Source organism: Frankliniella occidentalis, unplaced genomic scaffold (assembly GCF_000697945.3).
Source record: "Frankliniella occidentalis isolate FOCC.00 unplaced genomic scaffold, Focc_3.1 Scaffold66, whole genome shotgun sequence".
NCBI classification, from domain to species: domain Eukaryota; kingdom Metazoa; phylum Arthropoda; class Insecta; order Thysanoptera; family Thripidae; genus Frankliniella; species Frankliniella occidentalis.
The window spans coordinates 1,648,815-1,657,062 of record NW_026267196.1 but is presented as its reverse complement, the minus strand read 5'-3'; the positions used below and the strand labels follow the sequence as shown (position 1 = coordinate 1,657,062).

At 62.8% G+C, this 8,248-nt stretch overlaps 2 protein-coding genes across 2 annotated transcripts in view; both read left to right on the top strand.

The window, feature by feature from the left end:
- LOC113212254 (fatty acyl-CoA reductase 2-like) overlaps positions 1-8,248 on the top strand; it is a gene marked incomplete at its 3' end in the record, with an annotated part of 28,106 nt that overhangs the window by 8,395 nt on the left and 11,463 nt on the right.
- The window catches only part of LOC113212256 (homeodomain-only protein), a gene marked incomplete at its 5' end in the record, with an annotated part of 11,564 nt that continues 6,660 nt past the window's right edge, over positions 3,345-8,248 (top strand). The window contains 1 exon segment of the mRNA XM_026430873.2: positions 3,345-3,397.

The window sequence follows — 8,248 nt, the reverse complement described above, 5'->3', positions numbered from 1 at the left end:
TAGGCCGCCGCCTCACACGCCTCCTAGGCGGGTGGCCTACCGGCACGGGCGCTCAAGCGCCTGGAGATTAGGCCGCCGGCTCACACGCCTCCGGGGCGGGCGGCCTACGCTCGGGCGCGCAGGCGCTAACAACACACTGGGAGCTGAGTGCGCGCCGCGTCGTCTTCGCGCCCCAGACCCAGACCCCTACAGAGCCGCGACTGCATCAATTCACCGACCGCACTTCGGGGTTCTTTTCTTTGCCACGCTGTTCCTCTCGTCGTCCCGACTGTTGCGCCCACCGCGGCGGCGACTATTGCGCAGTGCCCGAGCCATATCGCTAATCACGGCCGACGCTGCGCTGCCTCGTCCGGAGCCTCGTCCGGAGCTCACCAATAAGCTGGCCGGAGCTCACCAATAGGCTGCCGGAAGCTCACCAAGCTGCGCGTCGTCCTCTCTGTTGCAGTGTGCCCCGCCTGGGAGGAGCCCGTGCCGGGATGGGTGGACAACCTGAACGGCCCCGTCGGCGTGATGGCGGCCGCGGGCAAGGGCGTCATCCGCTCCATGTACTGCCGCGGTGACTACATCGCCGAGGTCATCCCGCTGGACTTCGCCGTCAACGCGACCCTGGTGGCGGCGCAGCGCGTCGCCCTGGGCCCCAGGTATAATCGACGGGCAGGAGGACGAGGACGCCGATGAAGGTGGCCGAATGCATATGGCGCTAACACGCTGGACGACTGCCGTTGTGTTTCTCGCAGGGAGCCATCCGTGCCCGTGTTCAACCTGACGAGCGGCAAGTGGCGCCGGGTCACCTGGGAGAAGGTGCTGGACGAGGGCCGGCGCGCGGGCTACGCCTACCCCTTCGAGATGATCCTCTGGTACCCCGACGGCAACATTCGGTCGAGCAGGCGCGCGCACGACTTCTACGCCTTCTTCCAGCACCGCCTGCCCGCCTACTTCATCGACTTCATGATGTTCCTCTTCATGCAGCCCCGATTGTGAGTTGCTGTCCCCCGTCCCGTGCGACCCTACCGCGAGCGGCGGTGGCTCCCTTGCGTGTCCCCGAAATAAATGAGAGCCGGGTCACGCCAAGGCGGTCCTGTCCGTGTACCTAGTGAGAGCGAGAGATGGTGGGAAAACGCGGACGTGACGGGCAGGGCGATGGCGGGCCGCCCGGTGCAGCGGGCTGCGTGGGCCGCCCGGGCCGAAAGACACTTTAGCTCCCCGGCAAGGTGTCGTGTGAAGTGCAGACAAAGGTAGTGATGGAAAATTCCTGTCCTATGTGACCATTGCGACCGAGGCACTGAGGCGGCGCCCATTCCACAACCGTTTCATGACAAGAAGTCGTACCCCCCGCGTGCGGACTTTCCCAACCCGCCGCACGCGGCTTCCCCATGTCCACGCCGCGCTCCGCCACGCTTCGCCACGCCTTCGGGCGTTGTCCAGCACGTGTACACGTTTTCCACCCCCGCATCACTCGGCCGACACGGCACATGAGGAGGGACTTCACATGGGGTCAGCAGACACTCAACGAGGCTGACCCCCTCAAACTTGTTAGCCAGGCGGCGCCTAGTTGCGCACGGAAGATCATGCATGGCACACACGACGAGGCATGATTACATCGTGTAGCCGTGCAGCCGTGCAGCCGTGCAGGCGTGCTGCCGTGCTGCCGTGCAGCTCCCAGGAGGTCGGGCTACACCGTACGCAGGGCTGCCCGTGTGCGTATAGTAGTGACAATGTGCGCGCCGCCCCCCGACCTACTGGCTAGGGTGTCCTCAGAAAGACAAAAGCGCAACTCTCTCGGGACTTTTACACGGTTTTGTAAGATTGCGCTTTGCGCAGGGTTGTGACTTTTTAAAGTATTTGTTTCATATAATCGATGATTGAACTAGGAGCTTATTAACTAATCATGAGTCCGTGGCAAGGCCATGGGACACAGTCTATTACACACTCGCAACCAGCAATCCTTGTATGCTAATTCTCGTCCAAGTGCGCGAGCTCCACTAACCGTCCGTGGCCTCCCTCTCCGCCTGCAGCATGGTCCGCATCTACAAGCGCATCGCCATGGGGCTGGAGCTGCTGCAGTTCTTCACCACGCGCCAGTGGGTCTTCTACAACGACCGCTTCCTCGGCCTGTGGGACGACATGGGCCCGGAAGACCGGCGCCTCTTCAACTTCGATATCTCGGAGCCCGAGATGAGCGAGTACATCGACCGGTGCCTGCTGGGCGCGCGGAAGTACTGCCTCAAGGAGGACCCCGCCACCCTGCCCCGCCAGCGGCGACTGCTCAAAGTGTAAGTACGCCCTGTGCTCGGCGCACGGGTCACGTCACGGATAAGTGGCACGCCTGCCACTTTGTTGTCGTTTCGTTCTCTCGCTCACTCGGTCTGCGCATGCGTCAATCTCTCCCGCACTGACCAATGCTGCCTAGCTGATGCGCGACCCTGACCCGCGTCTACCGTGTACTAGAAATACGTCGTGGAAGCAGGAAAAATACAGCTGAATGTATATTCCTGTATCACAGGTACTACGTCGCCGACCGCCTGGTCAGGCTGCTCTTCTACGCGCTCCTCGCGTGGTTCGCGTACCGCGCCTTCCTGGCGGTGGCGGAGACCGTCGCACCGCCCTCTCGACGGATCGTCAGCGACGAGGTGATCGTCGGCAGGACGTGACGGCCGTGTGTGCCTCCCGAGGACTGCCTCTCGGCCTCCCATCTCCTATCTCTATCTCCCCCATTTGCACGGGCCTAGCTAGGTCAGAGGTGTAATGTACATACTCTCATTTCACATGCACATCGCATCGATGTTGTTGCGTTGCACGCGGCACGCCGGCTCGTGCCAAACAACACTGTATTGTTTTTTTTTTACAAAGGTCGAATAAAAGTATTTTGTTAATTTTTCAGCGCCACTGTCTTTTACTCACCACCTACCTACTCTGAACTACGCTTTGTTACATTGAATAAATCTCATCACCGCGATGTACGTCAGAACGACGGGCGGCGCGGAGCAACTCCGCCCTGCCCCACGCCACGCTGCCCACTCGGTGCGTCTGTCGGATGGGCGGCCTACCTGCCGGGCGCAGGCTGGCGCTTCCTCGCGACGCGCTGCGGCTGCGCTGCGCCCGCCCGGCCGCTATGGGCGCGCATCGCCACGGCCCGGCTGGGCCGCCCGTTGGCGCGAAACCAGGCGCGCGCCGAGTGGAGCTGGCGCCCGCCGCGCGCGAGCAGTCCGTAAGTCGCCGTCAGTCTAGTCACATCCCCTCACCGGGCCGAGAGAGATAGAGAGACAGAGAGGTGTCGAGGAGCGAGCCGAGGCAGGTCGCACGTCGAACGCAGCAGTCGCCGATCTCCGAGACCCTCCGCAAGTCCCGCGGACTTCCAAATCGTCGCGCAGTCCCCGCACCAAATCCAGCCGTCAAGGTGAGTACCACGCGCTGCTCGGGGAAGTCCAGCGCCGCCGGCCCCGGGTCGCCCCCCGTAACGACGTTATTTATTGCTAGGCGGCCATCAGTTGTGTTCGGTGTTTGGTTTGTTACTCTAGCACCGCGAAGTCATTACATGTTCCGTGGTTGAAGTACAGTGGCAGAACGAGGATACATTGGCATCAACTCGTCCGCGCGCGCGGGAGTCCAGCAGAGGAGTTGCGACCTGCGACCGCGAGTATCATGCGTCACAGTCACCCTAGTTATCAACACCATGACTTTGCTCGTCGAGATAGGCGGTGCTCCGGCCGCAGGCCCGTTGGGTCCGCACGAGTCCCTTACCTTACCGCGGTGGCCGCCCGGTAGCCTTTCCAGCCGCACGCCACGCCACGCCACGCCACGCCCGCGGGGGGATTCCCTTGACTTTCTAAACTTTTGCGTGCTGCTCATTTCGCGGAATGGAAGCAGCAGCAGCAGCCTACGCTACACCGCCTGCTGTTCGCAAGTCCGAGCCAAGGGGCTGGCTGGCTGGCCCGCGGGCCGAGCCGCAGGCTCCCACGGCCGGCCCAAGGGGGGGCTCTTTAGTTTTACTACCCCGCCGTCGTGGGGTCCTGGTCCTGCCTGACTGAACGGTCTCCGGTCCGGATGTGTGTGACCCCCCGCGGGTGAAACCGAGCGGCCCCACGCACGAAATCGCGCGAGCGAAGTCCATACCCGACCCGTATGCCGCGCGCCCCGCGCCAGGCGCACGTCTGAGCATAAGAGTGCGAAACGCGACGCCTTTGCGACGCAAATTAATTTTAGAGCGGATTGCGCGGGCGAAACAAAGGGGGCGCACAGCACCGCACAGGTCCGCGCGTTCGCGGCCCGCCCCCGCACACGGCCGCGCCCCGGGACAGGGCTGGGCCGGGCGCCTCGGGACACCTCCTGCCGCTGTTTACAGCACAGCAAGCGTCCGTATATTACGCCATTGGGTTGGCGCACGCCACCACCGGCGCCGCCGAAATGTGTCGACTGGCACAACTATCCTGAATCCTGATGGGAAAAAATATAAAAACAAAACAAAAACCGGTGGACTTTGCAAAATAATGTTCACAGCATTAGTTCTCCTTTGTTCGTGGTGAACTGGTTCGAGATATGTTCAGAGTGTTAGTTCATTGTGTCGAATTGGATGAATCTCTATGTGTGTCTATGACGATGACGGCCAGAATGTTAATGCAAGCTTTGATTGGTCCATCAGTAGCCCGTCGCCCCTATCGCCAGGACGACCGCTGCCTGCCGTTGGGTCCGGGAGAGAAACACCCAGAGGGCCGGCTCCTGACTCACTATCAGTCGATTGGGCTTGGAAACGTCTGCGCTGTTTCCTGGCGACCGGATCTCGCTGCGTGAACGCAGGCCGGATACGGACCGGAACTCGCCGCGCGGCCGGAGTAGCGCTTGGGCGGCGGCTGGCGGGCCGGAGCGGGCGCGGGAGCACCAACCGCAGGCGCACCCGGTCCGGTCGGACGGGGGAAGGACCTCTCCACAGGACCGCGACAGATAGGACTAAAGGGCCCCGCACCCGCGGACGGCGGTTGGGCGCCAGGTGCCCGGAGGGGAAGTAGGACAGGCGGCGCTTGCTTGTCTTGCACGGCAGCCAGAACGAAGTACAACAGACCTTTTTACTATGTTTTGACGGAGTTTCAGCTGCGCGTTCAGTATACTGAAGTTAGCGTACTTTTCGCACGTTCGTGGACGGCCTACAGCTTCGGGCTAGTGGCTGCTGGATAATTACCGTTTCCAGAAAACTCCTCGTAATGTAGGAACGGAGGACACATAGCCAATAAGTGTAGGGGTTGGGCGCGCGGACCACAGGACACGGCGGCGGAGGCCCGAGGCAAGCAAACGACTTGCTAGTCTCACCTTGGACTGGGTGGGGCGGGCTGGGCTGGGCTGGGCTGGGCTGGGCCGGCTGGCCACGGGGAGCATAACGCTTTTTATTGGCTGTGCGCGACGCCAAGCGACGCCGTGCCGAGGAGGAGACGCCCCGGGCGAGCAGCAGGTCCTGCAGAGCCGGGCGCCACGGGCTGACAAACCTAATCCCCGTGCCCGGTGCCCGGCCCGGGAGGCAGGGAGAGTTGACACCGGGAAAAGTTGGACGGGTTGAACGAGGACGACTTAAAAGGGAAATTTAAAAACTTGCATGGAAGGGAAGACCAGGTTCGGAGAGAAGTCCACAGTCTTTTCTACGGACGTAAAAGAATTATTTTTTGTTGTTGTCCGAAACCCTGGTTGTGTATTTGGGCATTATTCTGCATGCTCACTATGGTGGGGGTGCCTTTCGCACACATTCGCGCAAAAATCTTATCTTTTTCTTCCTCAACGGCGATGATTCACCTCTCCTCACCGCGATACCGCAGAATGGTGTCATGGCCTTTATCGTATTGGAAAAGGAAATAAGAGTCAGAGCGCGGGCACTTTTGTACAACTCGTCATGAGTAAGCGGAGAATTTGAGCATATTTGGAGGGGCGCGTGCGGGTGTTGGTGACGACGGCGGCGGCGGGCGTGCGCACCTCCGCTCCGCTGTACCTGTGCCACGGCGTGCGCGGCGCGCGCCGCGCGCTGTTTGTGCTCCCGACCTACAACAAACAACCCCGCGCGGACCGCTCCGCCCCGCGCTCGCGCTACACTCCTCTTTCTCGGCGCCGAATATTTTGGCTGGGCTGTTCTCTGTACCGCCTGTCGGCCCCACTCACTGTATTGCCTGGCTGCCACCGCCGTTGCTTGGCCCGCTATTGTTTGGCGAATAAACCTTCCCCCCACCCCACCCTCTCCTCTTGGACGAGCGTCGCGGCGCCTGTACTACGAGTCGCGGTCATCGCGTGGTCTTGCAGTTTCTTTCGCACTCTGCGTGGCTATGGGCCGGGTCTCTCTCGCTCCCGCCCGCCGCTGGGTCGTGGGCCGTGAACCGAGCAGCAGAAGCGAGCGGTCCCTGCTGCAGCAATAATTGGTCCTCACGATCAATTAGGACCCACACCGCTGCCCTCTTGTACTGAGGGGCCGAGGGGCCCGGGGAAAGGGGTGTGGGCGACGGACTCGGACCCCCCGCTCCCCGCCTCCGACCCTCCTCCAACCCCCCCTCTGCGCCACGCCCCTCGCAGAGTATTGACACAAACACAAACACGTTCGGACCGCCGCCGTTGCCGCCGCCGCCGAATACCGAGGCGCAAAGTCAGACCGGCCAGCAGCGTGGGGGGCACAGGGCACAGGCCTCGGGAGCAAACAGGTTTGCATAGCTTGACGTCAAAAGTAAGCACCGCAGCGCAGCGGCGGCGGCACACTGCCGGCAAGGGGTCAGAGGCCCGGCGCAAGCGTGGCGGTCCGGTCCAGCGTGCTGACGGGAGCCGCGGTGGCCGCGGTGTCGGTCGAGGACATCCCATCTGCAGTTATACGGGGCATATGAAGCAGGAGGCGCGAGCCAAGCCAAGGGCGAGCTATTTTGCCGTGTGTGAAGCGGAGCAAAACCGCGGGCGGGGGCGGTGGCGGGGCGGGGGCGGGGCGGACCCTCTCCGTCAGTGCAGTCAAGGGCAACGCCCTGCCCCTCGCGGCCGACACCAGCCGGACGGACGGGAACCTCGCCGTGACGCGGGATTCTATTTCGCCCTCGCAGTGACTCAGGCCCGTGTCCTTGGGCCCCAACCGGGGCGCTCTGACGTCTGGTCGCGGGGGCGGACCGGACGGACATCCCTGCCCAGCGCCCACCCCGCGCCGCCCCGCGCGCGCCGCACGTGCCCGATGTTGAGATCTAACAGCCGCCGAGCGAAGGGAAGGCAGATGTCGACGCCCCTAATTTGAACTCGGTGTTGTGTTCCCAAGTTTAAGCAGGTCCGCGGCGAGGGGGCGGTGGCGTGGACGGTGGCGGTGCGGACCTGCGAGCCGCGCGAGGCGAGGACGGCGAGGCGCGTGGGGTCGTAGACATCGCGGTGGTGTTAGACATTTCGGCCGCGCGCTGCTCGCGCACGCACCGGGCTATTTTCTACGTGTCCACCCCGTCACACTGTGGCGCCCGCGGCTGTCCGGCCGCTGAATGGCATCGCCCCGGCCAAGGCCCGGCCACATCCCCCCGAGCATAGCCAAGTGGAGCGGAGCCCTGACCTATCCCACGCGTGCCCACTAATTTACCACCCTGCAAAAACAGCACGAAAACAAAAACAAAAGAAAAACGGCACCGTCTCTGATGACGGATTGACCGCTAGAAATACCCGCATAGCCGGCTACTTACAACATCTCCCCGCCGTTCTCGCCCCCCTTTCTTTAATGTTTAAAAGCCACTTCGTTTTCCTTCCAAGACGTCCCACATGCTTTCTCACTCTGCGCCGCCCGTAGCAGCTCAGCCCCCCCAATCCCCCCCCTCCCCCCGCGACGCAAAATGTCATGCGAATTAGCTGCGAACAACAACAAAAGTGCAACACGACTTAACTTATGAGCACGGGCGCTGCCCCTGCTGCTAACAGTGGTGGGGGTCGCGAGCAGGGGGGGGGAGGGGGTTGAGGGGGCGAGCTGCCACGCCGCGCCACAAATTTACGATCAGGGTCGGGCCGCGCGCGACGCCGCCACGCCACTGCGTCTGTCGCGCGGTGCAGTGCTGCTTGACCGCAATTTCGTCTGTACAGCCGGGCGGGGCGATAAAGGCAAAGCAGCGCACCGGGGACACACGCGCGGTCCACTGGGGGGGAGGCTTTGCAATCATGTTTCTCAGACGGCAGCCGCAGAGTGCTTGCTTTCTCGCCGCGACATAACACGACCCCGGCGCCGTGCGGCGCGGCGGCGCTCTTGGTGAGCTGCGGACCGCCCCCCGTGCGAGCCCCG